At 44.5% G+C, this 14,987-nt stretch overlaps 1 protein-coding gene and 1 long non-coding RNA gene across 2 annotated transcripts in view; one reads left to right on the top strand and one right to left on the bottom strand.

The window, feature by feature from the left end:
* The window catches only part of LOC308160889 (uncharacterized protein), a gene marked incomplete at both ends in the record, with an annotated part of 70,390 nt that overhangs the window by 31,258 nt on the left and 24,145 nt on the right, over positions 1–14,987 (bottom strand). The gene's annotated exons all lie outside the window — the stretch shown is intronic.
* LOC308159782 lies at positions 6,432–8,816 on the top strand. Its single transcript, XR_013937489.1, has 4 exons — positions 6,432–6,530; positions 7,939–8,000; positions 8,236–8,321; positions 8,680–8,816. It is a non-coding gene; the product is annotated as an uncharacterized lncRNA (long non-coding RNA).

Below are 14,987 nucleotides of genomic sequence, written 5' to 3'. Positions count from 1 at the left end.
CAAAAAACTATTTTTGTTAAAAATGTAGCCGGTCCGCTTCAGATCCCCACTAATGTGTTGCTCCTTCTTATAATAAAGCCTCGGCTACCGCGCTTTGGAAACGATGACGTCAGAAGCGGACACTTCATGGCCTTTCCCTGCAGCAGACATTCTCGCCGGGCGCGGTGGCGCGTGCCTGTAATCCAAGTCACCGGGAGGCTGAGGTTGGCGGATCGAATGAGCTGAGGAGCTCTGGGCTGTAGCGGCCCATGTGGAACGGGTGTCCACACTAAGTTCGGTATCGATATGGTGCTCCTGGGGGAGCCCGGGACTACCAGGTCGTCTAAGGAGGGGTGCACCGGCCCAGGTCGGAAACGAAGCAGGTCAAAGCCCCCGTGCCGTCCAGTAGTGGGATAGCGTCTGTAAGTGGACGCTGCAGCGCAGCCTTGACAATAGATCGGAACCCATTCTTTTCTATTCTCAATGTTTTTCCCATACATTATCATGTATGTTTGATTTTACATGTTCATATTTATAATAAAAAATGACATTGTTTCTCCACAGTTACTGACCAGTCCGTGTTTGTGTTGTTTCTGTAGAATAAATGTGTGTGCGTGTGTGTGCGCGTGTCCGTCCATATTTGTCTGTTGGGAGGGGGGGTTCTTCTTTTAGTTCTACACTCCAAAAGAGTTTGGATTTGAAATCAAACAATTACTATGAGACACCCAGCGTAGCCTATAGGTGTGTGTGTGCATGTGTGTGTGTGTGTGTGTGTGTGTGTGTGTGTGTGTGTGTGTGTGAGTGTGTGTGTGTGTGTGTGTGTGTGTGTGTGTGTGTGTGTGTGTGTGTGTGTGTGTGTGTGTGTGTTGTGTGTGTGTGTGTGTGTGTGTGTGAGTGTGTGTGTGTGTTTGTGTGTTTTATGGCGTCAGGTTTCTATCAAAAGTCTCGCGAGCGTATATAAATTCCACACGCGCAGATATTAACTTCGCAAGTTTCACACGGTCATAAATCGACCTCGTGGGCGCGCAGTTGTGTTTAACACGCCCATACATTTATTTTGCGTGCGCGCAGTTAAGTTTTGCGCGCGCGAGTTTCTCTCTGCCTCCCGCGGTCAACTTTTTACACATTTTCAATTTTTAAAAAATGTATACATTTATTTCGGTCAACTTTGTTACGCGAGGGGTTCATTTCTGCTCGAGGAGATCACATGACTTCTGACAATTTGGGGCGGATACCTAGATACCGAGATACCAGTAGATACCCTTTTATGATTGGTCACTGTCAACGCGAACCACACCCACACGGACGTCATCGTGGCTTGATTGACAGCTGTAGTGAAGAGTGAATGAGGTGTTGAACAGAAGACAAGAACAGAAGAGAAGAGAGCTAGCGTATCTGGGTAAGTCTAAATGTCTCTGCGCAATTCACAACTCAATTGCCAGCAAAGTATGTATTTGCAAAAGATGTACGTTTTTCTGAAGTAACATACCATATTTTCCTAAATGTTCAGAAATACGTTGCTAGCCTAATGGCGTCATACTAGCCAACTGTCAAGTTAGCCATGATGCTGTAGCAAGCAAGGAGCTAGGATGCGTCACTTGTTCATGTTAGCTTGTAATCAGTAATAATGTGCTTACGAGTGAATGTCCTGTAAATGTGTGTTTAGCTATGTTAAGGATAATATTCTACGTGTTTGCTGATGTGTTGAGCCGAATCTGAGAATTGCAAACCTTAGTTACAGTTTTTCTCAATTGCTTTGGTGCATTTCTCTGATCAGAATTGAAATTCGCATAACTGTTAGTTCAACCTCCACAACATTTAGTCATTTGTGCACATCATAGTAGCAGTTTCTCATTCCTTCAAACAAATTGCAAATGCTTTTGGGCATGCATCAATTGCTGTCATACAATTCTCTGCTGTTTTATAACATTATCATTTGCTTATGTCATGTCAGTCAAAATGAACTATACTTTTGGATGCTTAATAGTCATTCCCTATCAAACTAATAGTCCTCATTTCATTGCTTGACTCATTACATCCAAAAATGTTGAACAAGTTGTCAAAATCTGTCAAGAAAATTCTATACATTTCTTTATCATTTTTTCCTGAAAAAACGATTTCTCTCAGCTTTCACTGATGAGGAGGAGTGTGTGAAGCATTGATTGTAACCAATGATACGCCACTTCTCCACAGTCACTCAGAGCTGAGTCCCATGAACCCTCAATTGGCAAGCATATATGAACCGAGCAGGACATAGTGTGTACCATTTTGACAATACTGTGACACAGAAATTGAAGGTCAGCATCGTGGAAGAGGGGCGAGGATGCGGGGAGGAAGGGTAAGGGGACAAAACAGGGGAAGAGGAAGAAGAGGCCAAGTACATAGGCAGATTCCTGATTAAATTAGGGTAATTGTGGACCATGTTGTCAATCACGGCCTCACAATGGCTGAGGCTGGCCGAAGGGTGCAGCCAAATGTTGGGAGAACCACTGTAAATTCAATTATTCAAGCATTTTGTCAGGAGAACAGGTGTGTATATTGGACAGTAATTCAGCACTAAATCTGCACTGCACTACTGTCATTGTGGCATACATGAAGCTTACAGGGGGACAAGAACTTGTCACTTTTTACATTTAGACTTACAGCTTTACTGCAGCACAGATTTACTGTACTGTAGTGTAAAGTAGTGTTACAGTAAAGATTTGCCATATTTACAGTATGATAATGTACTGCAGCATTTTACAAGTGGGAAGCACTGTTATTGTACACTACAGTAATATGGGTTAAAGCAGTATATCTCATGTTTACTGTACATTACTGTCATTTTACTCTGCACCACATAGACAAGACAAGACAACCTTGCAGAGGTGGAAAAGGGCCCCTTTTTACTCCACAACAAGAGGAAGCCATTTGTGCAATGGTGATTGCAAACAATGCCATAAGGTTGAGAGAGATACAAGCGCTGTTATAGGGGATGACAATATCTTTGGGAATATTGAATCTGTTTCAATCGCTACAATTGACAGAGTGCTCAGGAGAAATGAAATGCGCATGAAACAATTGTACAATGTGCCATTTGAACGGAACAGCGACAGAGTGAAGGAGATCCGTCACCAGTATGTACAGGTAAAACATTTATGTGTTCTATGCATACTCTAATGTCCAGTACTGTAAACTGGTTACTTTGTGTAGTATCGGCCACCGATTTAAATCGGCCGATTTCACTCCAAATGACTCGATCGGTGATCGGCAAAAATGGCCGATCGCAAAAACCGATCTTTTTTTTTTTTTTTTTTTCCCTGGGGAAGACAGATAACTGAACAGAAAACATAGGAGGATGTAACAGTATGTAAACCATGAAGGCCACGTTTATGATGTCTTTTATACAGCCATATCACTGACTTGGGCTTCAGGCCCTAACTGGGTGATAGGCCAGACTTTTACTATGCCATAAAAATGGGTCTGCGTTTGCTTGGTGCCTAATGGATCAAAACTTTTGTCTAAAAAGCAAAAAATATGTAGGCTATCCAGTCAGTAGGCCTACAGTTATGTATTTTTTTAAAAATCGGTATCGGTATCGGTATCGGTTGATCTTGAGGAAAAATATCGGTGATCGGTATCGGCCCCAAAAATCCAGATCGGAGCATCCCTACTGTAAACTGGTTACTTTGTGTAGTGCCATGCAGTACACTTACATGACAATTCATACTGTACAATATGTTGTCCAAAATGCATTATGTTACACAGGAAAAGTTTTAATAGTTTTTTTCTCTCTCTCTATTCTGGGATAAAGCATGTACTGGAGGTGGAGGCCAGGGAACCGCTGCACACATTCATATACGTTGATGAGGTGAGTTTCAATCTGGCAAAAGGTAGAAGGCGTGGAAGATATCGCATTGGACAGAGAGCAACCATTGATGTCCCAGGCCAACGAGGAGGGAATATTACAATGTGTGCAGCCATCTCAGAAAACGGCGTCCTCACCCATATACCCTGTCTTGGTCCATACAACACACAACATCTGCTGACTTTTTTAGACATTCTTTACAGGGACATAATCCCTGAGAATGAGAGGGGTCTAAATGGAGACCATCTGAACAAGTATGTTGTTGGGATAATGTGCGTTTTCACCACTCAGATCTGGTCAGACAGTGGTTTGCAGCACATGAAAGGATGCTGGTGGAATATCTCCCTCCCTACTCCCCATTCCTGAATCCAATAGAGGTGTTTTTCTCTGCCTGGAGGTGGAAGGTATATGACCGGCATCCACATACCCAAATGGCCTTGCTAGCGGCCATGGATGCAGCATGTGATGACATCACAGCACAGCCCTGCAGAGGGTGGATTCGCCACTCAAGGAGATACTTTCCTCACTGCATTGTCAGGGATGATATTCGCTGTGATGTCGATGAAAATATTTGGCCAGACAGACAGGAACGTCTGGATGTGAATGAATGATTTACAGTACTGTGCATGTTGTATGTTCCAATTCAGTTCCAATATGTACTGCAATATTGTTTACAGTTGTGCACAGCTCTACCCAAAGGGTATTTCTTATGTTTGTGGTAAATAAGTTTGTATTTTTCTTTTGCACAATGCTGTGAACAAATTAGAATTGCAAAGAGCATATGCAGTAAAAATGTGAAACATAACTATTCAGTGTCTTGTACTCATTTACCTCACTAAATACAGTAATGTGTAACCCACTGTAGATTTCAAATGGCTGTGCAAATAGTGTATAGTACTGTCTTGAGCATTTTCAGGTAGTGTCACCAAGATCTGACTTTTTTGCATTGGAAAACACTTACAGAGTGAACTGTCATAATGAAAACATGACAAAGCCATTTGACTATCTTGTTCATAAACAATGGTGTCAGGACTTTTCATTTTGATGACACTGACACTTTCATTGACATGAATACTTGCTTTTGAGGAATGAACTATCCATTTTGAGCAAGTGACACGCTTTTGCAGGTTAACACCTAGGTTTTGCAGTTTGTACTAATTGTTCTGAGAAATGCACTAACTGTGGTGCAAATGTTAATAGTGATGTGAGAAATGCACCAAAGCGACTGAGAAAAACTGTATTGTATTGAGAATAGATAAGAAGATTGGGATTGGTGCTGGCAGAGAAGGATCTAGCACTAATGGTGGTCTAATGGTTCCTATTGTGGTTGTGATTCATCTTAAATCTATATTCATCATTATGGTCATTATTATTATGATCATTAGGCCTCAGACAACAAGAGGGCTAGTGCAGGGAGATAGATAGATAGATAGATAGATAGATAGATTGATAGATAGACAGATAGATAGATAGATAGATAGATAGATAGATAGATAGATAGATAGATAGACAGATAGATAGACAGATAGATAGATAGATAGATAGATAGTAGATACATAGATAGATATGTAGATAGATAGATAGATAGGTAGATAGATAGATAGATAGGTAGGTAGATATATATATATATATATATATATATATATATAGTAGATAGATAGATAGTAGATAGATAGATAGTGCAGGGAGATCTGTCTGTCACCTGAGTCCAAGGAACGACCAGGAGTCCGTAGTAGCTGCAGTTTAAGGGTGTTTATTTAACTAGGATAAAAACATTGCTACATAGATGGTAGGCTATTTCATGGACTAGAAAGATGGTACATGGCGTTAGCGTAGCGCGGTCAACAGACATTTCGACATCCTCAACTCACCCTCTCTCTGTGCAAACAAACAGTCTGCTTCCTTCCCAGTATCTTGGAAGATTCAATACACTTGATAGAGTATGCACATAGTTTTTACATATCCAGTCCTTTCATATCTGTAAGGAGGAGATGTATCATAAAGGAAGACATGAGACTGTCTGTCTGTCTTGTCTGTCTTACATGTAACGATGAATTGAGAATCAAGGACCCCAATTGAAATAAGCCAGTGGCTTTCTTGGGTTTTTATCCTGTTAGTTGACCTTGTATGTAATATGTACTTTCATGTACCTACTTCTGCAAATCTTCTAATAAAGTTTTCAATCAATCAATCAAAACCAACATCATGTAATTACTGTGGTATTATAGACTAAATGAATAGGTAAGCTGTATGATAATGACAGCAACACTTCTATAACGAATGCAATAAGTTGTCCCAAAGATAGCATACGTATACAAGGAGGCACAACATAATGTAATCAAACCACATTCATGTTGTCTCATGCTGGGAACCTAGAAAACAGCACCTAGCTCGTGATACATACTGTTACATTATTCCTCAACATTTCGTCCAAGGGGAATAGGGAGGATACTGTCATGGAACGGTTTCCATGTATTGTTTGAGTCCTTTTCTGCCACTAGGGGGCGTAGTTGTTTTTGTCTTTGGAGTATTTCGCCTCGGCCATCTTGTGGCGTTTTGTTTACTGCTGTTTATTGCTCCGCACTTCCTGGTTTCTTTGACAACAAGAAAACTATCGTTTTTTGACTATCGTTCAATGTTCTTGCCCCATCGTTGGTCATTGTTTGGTTTCTGTTAGTTTTTTACCCTTTCAGTGGCAATATGTGTAAGTTGAATTGTTATCCATTATTGTTATATGTCTGTCTTTGGATGTTTGGTTATATTTACTGCACATTGTAATGATTAGCATTCAAGCTATTGTCGTGTTTTGTCCGTTAGAGTAACTTGCTCGTCTGATGTGCCAGGTGGGTATAATGACTCACACGACAAGGGATTCTCCGTTTCTGGTTCTTTAGTGAACTTCTTCAATAATACACAATACAAGATACAACTAATTGTGTCCCAGATGGCAGGTTAATAGATGACGGGAACACTAGCTCTAACCTAGGTAACGAGCTATATCTCTCTCTGTCTGGGTGATTGATTGATTGATTGAAAACTTTATTAGAAGATTTGCAGAAGTAGGTACATGAAAGTACATATTACATACAAGGTCAACTAACAGGATAAAAACCCAAGAAAGCCACTGGCTTATTTCAATTGGGGTCCTTGATTCTCAATTCATCGTTACATGTAAGACAGACAAAAAAGCTAGTACTATCTACAAGATAATACAGACAAATAACTATTACTATCTACAAGATAAACACACATCCATCATGGGAAGAACAATACAACAAAACATAAGGTATGTACAGCGGGTAGGACAGGTGGGGACATACACCACAGGTGGGGGCGGGGGACAAAACACAAAGTATGTACAGTGGGTAGTTCGGGTCTTTTAATCTGATTTTTGATTTAGAGGGTCCAGTTACGGATTGCAGCCTCCTGTAAATGTTTTTTGAGAGTGGTTTTGAAGGTGGGCAGTGTTTTGCACTCCTTTAAGATTATAGGAAGGGCGTTCCACATTTTTACTGCATAGTTTGCAAACGAGTTTAACCCCTTGTTTGTGGTGCAACGCGGTTGAACGTGGTTCGTGGAGCTTCCTCTGGTGTTGTATGTGTGGACGTTGTTCACTTTTTGGAAGTATGTTGACAGGTACTTGGGTGTCTTTGTGGTGTAGCGTATCTTGAAGACCAGGCCCAGTGCAAGCTGCTGCACTCTGTCAACTACTCGTAGCCAATCAAGGCTCAAAAAATGAGCAGCGGTTAGATGTGTCCTAGGGTTGAGGCCTAGCAGAAGCCTAACCAGTTTATTTTGGGCTGTCTGGAGTCTTGTTTTATGGGCCTTTGTGGTTCTATAGTACCATGATGTTACGGCATAGTCGAAGTGACATTGAATGAGAGCTCCTGTTAGGGTCCTCAGTGTGTTTTTACTGACAAGTGAGGATATCCTGTACAAGAATCTAGTTCTATGGTTCACTTGATCATGTGACATACAGTAACCAATCAACAATAACGGTAACAACGGTAATAACGGTAACATAAACAACAACAACAACAACAACAACAACAACAACAGGGAAAGCCATCCATGGTGGACTGTCTCACAATACTAATAATAATTTGTTTTAGGTTGCCAGCTAGTGCATCGGTGATCACTGGAGGGATATGGACAGTCCTGAAGGTGACGACAGGTAGGTGAACCACTAATTTGTCTGGATGTTTTTTTTAATGCTGATTTAGAGTGTGTGCTTTGAAAATGTAGACATTTATTCAGCATGCGTCAACCAATGGCCACATAACTTGCCCGGAGGTTCGTTCCTCTCTACTACATTACAAGGTGGAATATAAAGAGGCAGGATTGGATGGCTGGTCTACCATGTTAACAAAGGGGGATGAATGTTTCTGTGATATCACCCCACCTCTCAGTACCTGCTACAGAGTCAGAGTGTCTGCTGTCCACAGAGAGGGAGACACTAGTGAACCCAGCTTGGAAACACAGGTCCCTGTAAATGGTGAGCAACAAGACCTAAGCCCAACACAGTTTCTGCCTATTTGTAATGTTTAGGTTAAATATCATCTTACTGACCTGAGTTGTCCTAAGAGGCCAATAGTGAAATCCTCTCCTTTCAAGACCCTGTGTAATAATACTTGGTTTGACATAATGAAGTATGTCATGTTACATATTTGCAAAAATTGTATGAAATTCTGAATTTAAAAGGTGAAGTTGTAGAAATAAAAAAAATGGAAAGTATGGGAACATTATTGATTGTGTGCATCGTGAATATCTTTTCATTTGGGGGAAATAATAATATTATATTCAGGCAACAAACCTAAGAAGAATAGAATCATTTGAATTGGTTATTTTTGCAGTCTGGTTCATAGACCTCTCAGAGAGAAAGGCCTCCCTGCTCCTAGAAGTGCTGAAACTCCAACCAGAGAAGAAACCAGTAGAGCTGTGGGGCTGGTCAGATGAAGAGAGTGAAGTGAGGAGTTTCCTTCAGTGCCTGCCCTACATCTCACAGCTCAGGTGAGTGGGTTTATTAAAGTAGTTCCTACTTAGTATGTGAAGTGTGGCATTAAACATGTCTAACAACGTAGCCACTATTTAGGCTTTGCATTTGAAGTTGACAGATCAGTCTTAGGAGTTAAATCATTTGTTTGGCATCGTTTCACTGATTATAGATCACTTCTGGAATTCTACATGACAGCCATTATTCTATATTGAATACCATGGCTGTACTTTAATGTGTTATAGCTGTTTATCAGGTGGTCAAGTCACCTTTCTTTTGGTTTTGTCCACTTTTTTCATGCCTCTGTTTAGGTTTCATTGCTGTTTAACTGTTGAGTCTCAATCATTCTCTCTTCTTTATGCTCAACAGTTGTAATGATAAGTTTGATAAGAAGTTCCTGGGGAAGCTCTTCTGTCAAGCAGCAGAGTGGGAGGAGCAGACAGGAGAGAAGACACTGAAGCTGTTGTCATCAGTGTGCAGTTACAGCACTTTCCCCCTCCGTGATGAAAACGGTCCACTTCAATGTGATTTCCTGCTGGACCTGTACTCCCATGTGAAGGACTATGAGACTCAAACAGGCAGGAGTGTCCTTCCAGCATTACAGACAGTTTACCAGTCAGCTACTGGCATTACAGAAGGTGCATTTATGCTTTTTTCACATATATATGAACAAAACAAGTACAATACAAATGCAAAAACAGGCAAAAAAAGGGGACAGAACTCCCTTCCTGACAGACCAGCGCTTTGAGATCTGGTGAACCAATCGACTTCAGAAATAATGATGTTCTGGTCGGCACTTAGTATATTATTAGTTATGGTGCTACTACTTCCAATGTCTGAACGTTGAATATTTCTATTGTTTTACCCAAATGTCTGTAGCTACCTTGCAATGGACGCCAGAGTTCAGTGGCTGTAATCCGTTCCTTGAATGTACAAAATAAATCAGTGTGTTTTGCCGGTGTAGTGGGAAAAATCTTACAATGTCTTGGCAGGACACAGTTCCTGTCTTTGTGAACAAAGGCCATTGGTGGGGGCAGGGGGGGGGAGAAAAAAGGGTTGATAAGGAGGCTGGGAAGGGAGCTGGGGAGAGTGAATCTGGGTTGTTGTGTATGGTTGTTGACTAACCTGTATGTTGCTTACAATAATAAAGCGCTTCTATGATAACATGATCATTTCTCTCGTGCTCTGTTCTGATATTCATTTGGGATCCATTCAGTCCACGACACCGGCTAATGGGATTAAGCTACCTTCAGCAACACATGCCACCTGCGCGCAGTGAACCGAGGCTGCGTTCGTAAACTCGCTCTGGACATCTGATCAGCACTCATGGAATGCCTCTTGACGGTGAACACAGTGTGCGCTCCGGCGCTCTCAGAGCAAATCTACGAACGCACCCCGTGTGAGCGTTCCGTGACCAGTCGCTTTTTCTCGCCTTTCACATTCCTCTCTCTCTCTGCCTCGGTCTCGTCTGTGTTTATATATATATAGCCTATATATATATATTATTTATTTTTTAAAGGGAAATAACAACCGCCGCCAAACTGAGTTTAGGAGAGTTGTTTTCGCGTTACCTGAGAGACGGTATGCCCCCCTGCCTCCATTCCCAAGTGCTGGAGTTAATGTCAGCGGATGGAGGAGCGACTCCCGGTGCGACTCCCCCCTGCTGCTCTGGGAGAGAGCTCTCTACGCCCTGGGAGGGAGGGGGGAGAGAGCTCTCTACGCCCGGGGAGGGAGGGGGGAGAGAGCTCTCTACGCCCGGGGAGGGAGGGGGGAGAGAGCTCTCTACGGCCGGGGAGGGAGGGGGGAGAGACCTCTCTACACCCGGGGAGGGAGGGGGGAGAGAGTTCTCTACGGCCGGGGAGGGAGGGGGGAGAGAGCTCTCTACGGCCGGGGAGGGAGGGGGGAGAGAGCTCTCTACGCCCGGGGAGGGAGGGGGGAGAGAGCTCTCTACGCCCGGGGAGGGAGGGGGGAGAGAGTTCTCTACGGCCGGGGAGGGAGGGGGGAGAGAGCTCTCTACGGCCGGGGAGGGAGGGGGGAGAGAGCTCTCTACGCCCGGGGAGGGAGCGGGGAGAGAGCTCTCTACGCCCGGGGAGGGAGCGGGGAGAGAGCTCTCTAGCCCGGGGAAGGAGGGGGGAGAGAGCTCTCTACGGCCGGGGAGGGAGGGGGGAGAGAGCTCTCTACGTCCGGGGAGGGAGGGGGGAGAGAGCTCTCTACGGCCGGGGAGAGAGCTCTCTACGCCTGGGGAGGGAGGGAGGAGAGAGCTCTCTACGGCCGGGGAGGGAGGGGGGGGAGAGAGCTCTCTATGGCCTGGGAGGGAGGGGGGAGAGAGCTCTCTACGGCCGGGGAGGGAGGGGGGAGAGAGCTCTCTACGCCCGGGGAGGGAGGGGGGAGAGAGCTCTCTACGGCCGGGGAGGGAGGGGGGAGAGAGCTCTCTACGCCCCGGGAGGGAGCGGGGGAAGAGGGTTCCGTGGTGATGAGCGCCGGGTGGATCTTTTCGCCTCTGTGGAGTCGCCGCGCTCGGACGCGCCGCTGGGAGCTTGGAGACGGCGTGGAGAGCCAGAGGGTGGAGGCGTGGTTGGACCGCCACTCGGACTTTGCCCGGTCCTACTTTTTACGCAGAGCATCAAAGTAAGACATTTGATTTATTTTTTAATTCATTTGTTTTGTTAATTTGTCTGTGTGTTAGGGTATGCATAACTGCGTAAATAACTGCGCTCCTTCCACTGTGATTGTAGGGAGGTGGAGAACGGCTGGTGTGTAGAGAAGGTCTCGCCTCCACAGACCTCCAGAGCAGGAGGGTGGGCCAAGGAGCCCCAGAGACGACCCCCTCCCCGGCGCGCTCCGGCTGGGTCGCCGCAAGAAGAAGAAACCCTCCCCCCCGGTCAGAGAGAGTCCTGCAGCTCAGCTCAGGGCCCGGTCAGTTGGTCCTTCCCAGAGGGAGCCAGGGAGAGGGAGAGAGAAGTGTGTGCTTGTGTGTGTGTGTGTGTGTGTGTGTTTGTGTGTGTGTTTGTGTGTGTGTGTGTATGTGTGTGTGTGTGTGTGTGTGTATGTGTGTGTGTGTGTGTGTGTGTGTTGTGTGTGTGTGTGTGTGTGTGTGTGTGTGTGTACGTCTCCATGGTGACAGTACTGAGCAGTGTGCTGTAGCCTGTGACTCCACACAGAGTGATGAGAGGGTTCCTGCCGACAGGGCCTGTAGAGGTGTCGGGTCTCCTGTGCCATGGTTCCCTACATGCTGTCTAATGTCAACTCTTAACTGTGTGTGTGTGTGTGTGTATGTGATGGTTCCCTACATGCTGTCTAATGTCAACTCTTAACTGTGTGTGTGTGATGGTTCCCTACATGCTGTTTAATATCAACTCTTAACTGTGTGTGTGTGTGTGTCTCTGTCTCTCTCTCTCTCTCTCTCTCTCTCTCTCTTCTCTCTCTCTCTCTCTCTCTCTCTCTCTCTCTCTCTCTCTCTCTCTCTCTCTCTCTCTCTCTCTCTCTCTCTCTCTCTCTCTCTCTCTCTCTCTCTCTCTCTCTCTCTCTCTCTCTCTCTCTCTCTCTCTCTCTCTCTCTCTCTCTCTCTCTCTCTCTCTCTCTCTCTCTCTCTCTCTCTCTCTCTCTCTCTCTCTCTCTCTCTCTCTCTCTCTCTCTCTCTCTCTCTCTCTCTCTCTCTCTCTCTCTCTCTCTCTCTCTCTCTCTCTCTCTCTCTCTCTCTCTCTCTCTCTCTCTCTCTCTCTCTCTCTCTCTCTCTCTCTCTCTCTCTCTCTCTCTCTCTCTCTCTCTCTCTCTCTCTCTCTCTCTCTCTCTCTTTGTGTGTGTGTGTGTGTTCCAGAGAGCGGTCAGTGGGAGTGTGTGTCGGGGAAGTCTCGTGAGCAGCTGCAGAGGTCTCTCTCCACGCTGCAGACAGACAGCCGGCCAGACCTGAGAGACAAGGCCCAGGAGCTACGCAGACACATCCAGAGCCAGCCATGAGCACACACACACACACACACACACACACACACACACACACACACACACACACACACACACACCACAGCCTACAGGAAACACACACACACACACACAGAGTCTACCGGAAACACACACACACACACACAGAGCCTACAGGAAACACACACACACAGAGCCTACAGGAAACACACACACACACAAGAGAGCCTACAGGAAACACACACACAGAGAGCCTACAGAAAACACTTATCAGGATAAGCCTAGATTTTCCTTTAGCGACGGTGATGGAACACCCCCCTGGACTGGGGTTTCCTCTTCCGTAACCGACGACAACAACAACAACTGCTGCAACTGTTTTCCTGAAGGCTAAAAGCGAGAGCGGTCAACTCTGGGGGGTATTCCATCAACGTCACTAAAGGAAAATCCAGGCTTATTTTATTTTATAAGTCTTGCAAAAGACCGGGCTGGAACAAAACCCTGTATCTCCACACACCCTGTTATCTCTCCATGTCCAGAGTTGATCGCCCACTGATTTCAAGGGATACCTTATTTTTTTTTCTCTCTCTCTCTCTCTCTCTGTGTTTTACCTGGTGTTTCTCCTCCCCTGTGTTTGCATGCTTGAAAAAAAATAAAGGTGTGTAAAGTTCTATTTTCAGAAACCATGAAATGAAAAAAACTAAAAACTCAACGATGACGTCTGAGAGGTAGAAGGGGAGGCATGTATTCTGTGTGAATTTCTCCCCCTTTAATGAAATAAACCCACCTTGTGAGCTTTGACAGCGTTTCCATCCCTTTTTTTTTGGTCTTGGCGTTGGTGTGAGATTGTTCGAGTTTCTGTAACTGTCTTTCATCTGTCATATATCTTATTAGTGGGCTTGCTTCAGCAAGGCCAACAAGTGGCCAACACTTTATTAAAAGTCCTAGCATAATTACTTGAGCAATAGGGTATGATTGTGGTGTATCCCGTCAGTTTCTGAAAGTACGATTTGGTATGATGGCATACATCTTTAACTCTTTGACTGCCAGCCATGTTCAGAGCGGAGAGCTCCACACTGCCAGACTTTTGGGGCATTTTCGCTGAACTTTGAAGACCCACCAAATATTGACTTTTCGGACTACATAAACATTGAACATATCTACCAAAACTTTAGACTCTCTTCTTTCATCAGAAAAAAAAAGTTTGTTTCTAGCCTCTTTGAGTGTTTAGAAATCGGCCGTAGAACATAGGGTGGTTTCAGCAAAAACACCTGATTTTGACCAATAAACAGAGAAAACGAGCTTTTTTCAATATCTCTGAACTGCCCTAAACGGAGACAGAACCTTAGAATGTTAAGCTCACGTACTGTGTACTATATTGAAAATGTCATCACGTTCATTATAGTCAGAGGAAAGACATTAACTAGAGAGAATATCATCTGCCAGGGCACATTGCTAGGCTACATCTAATCTGATTTTCTGATTATTTTTTTTGCAAGGCTGGACACTGACACCAGGTGGCCATGGCATAACTATGAGTTACAGAGAGAGAGAGACAGAGAAAGAGAGAGAGAGAGAGAGAGAGAGAGAGAGAGCAAAAAAACCAAGAAGCATTTTTCAAATGTGAAGATGAGCTTATAATACTATATCTATATTAGACTTACCCAAAGATTGTTTACAAACTGGGGAAGCTACACTGACACCTGGAAAACAGTGAACCAGAGTGAGTACTGCTTTATAACCTGGATACTAAAGGACAGCCTGCAACCTCAATAACCCTGAGGTGTGAAGAGGAACAGTGTGAAAGCCCCAGGCGTGGCACGCTGCCATAATAGACCACTACTCCTCTGTCATAAAAGAAGGTTTTAGTTGTGTATGGAGACTTAGAATAAATTCAGAGGATGAACAAACAATTATAAACGTATCCAAAAAAGGAACAGTGATGATCCAGGGCAATCTGAACCATTTTGAGGAAGACTTTCCCAGAATCAAAGAGAGAGCACAGGAGAAGACAATCCACTCTGGTGACGACACCCCCACCACAGGCCAGCTGTGACTTTAGCTGGTACCTGAAGCCACTTGTATCTGTGAAGTGCTTGGTTCTGATCATGTGTTGACAATAATTGCAGTGTCCACACTGGTAATGGCCTTCAGGGGCTGATAGCCAATGCTGTTTGGTTTTAGGCACCATGTCACTACGCACCAGTTTGTCCTTGAGGGTGGGTGCGCATCGGTATGAGACAGACGGGGGCT

The sequence above is a fragment of the Nansenia antarctica genome (assembly GCF_963989245.1).
Source record: "Nansenia antarctica genome assembly, chromosome: 6".
NCBI classification, from domain to species: Eukaryota; Metazoa; Chordata; class Actinopteri; order Argentiniformes; family Microstomatidae; genus Nansenia; species Nansenia antarctica.
The sequence above is the reverse complement of the archived record's forward strand: the minus strand, read 5'-3'. Positions and strand labels throughout refer to the sequence as shown.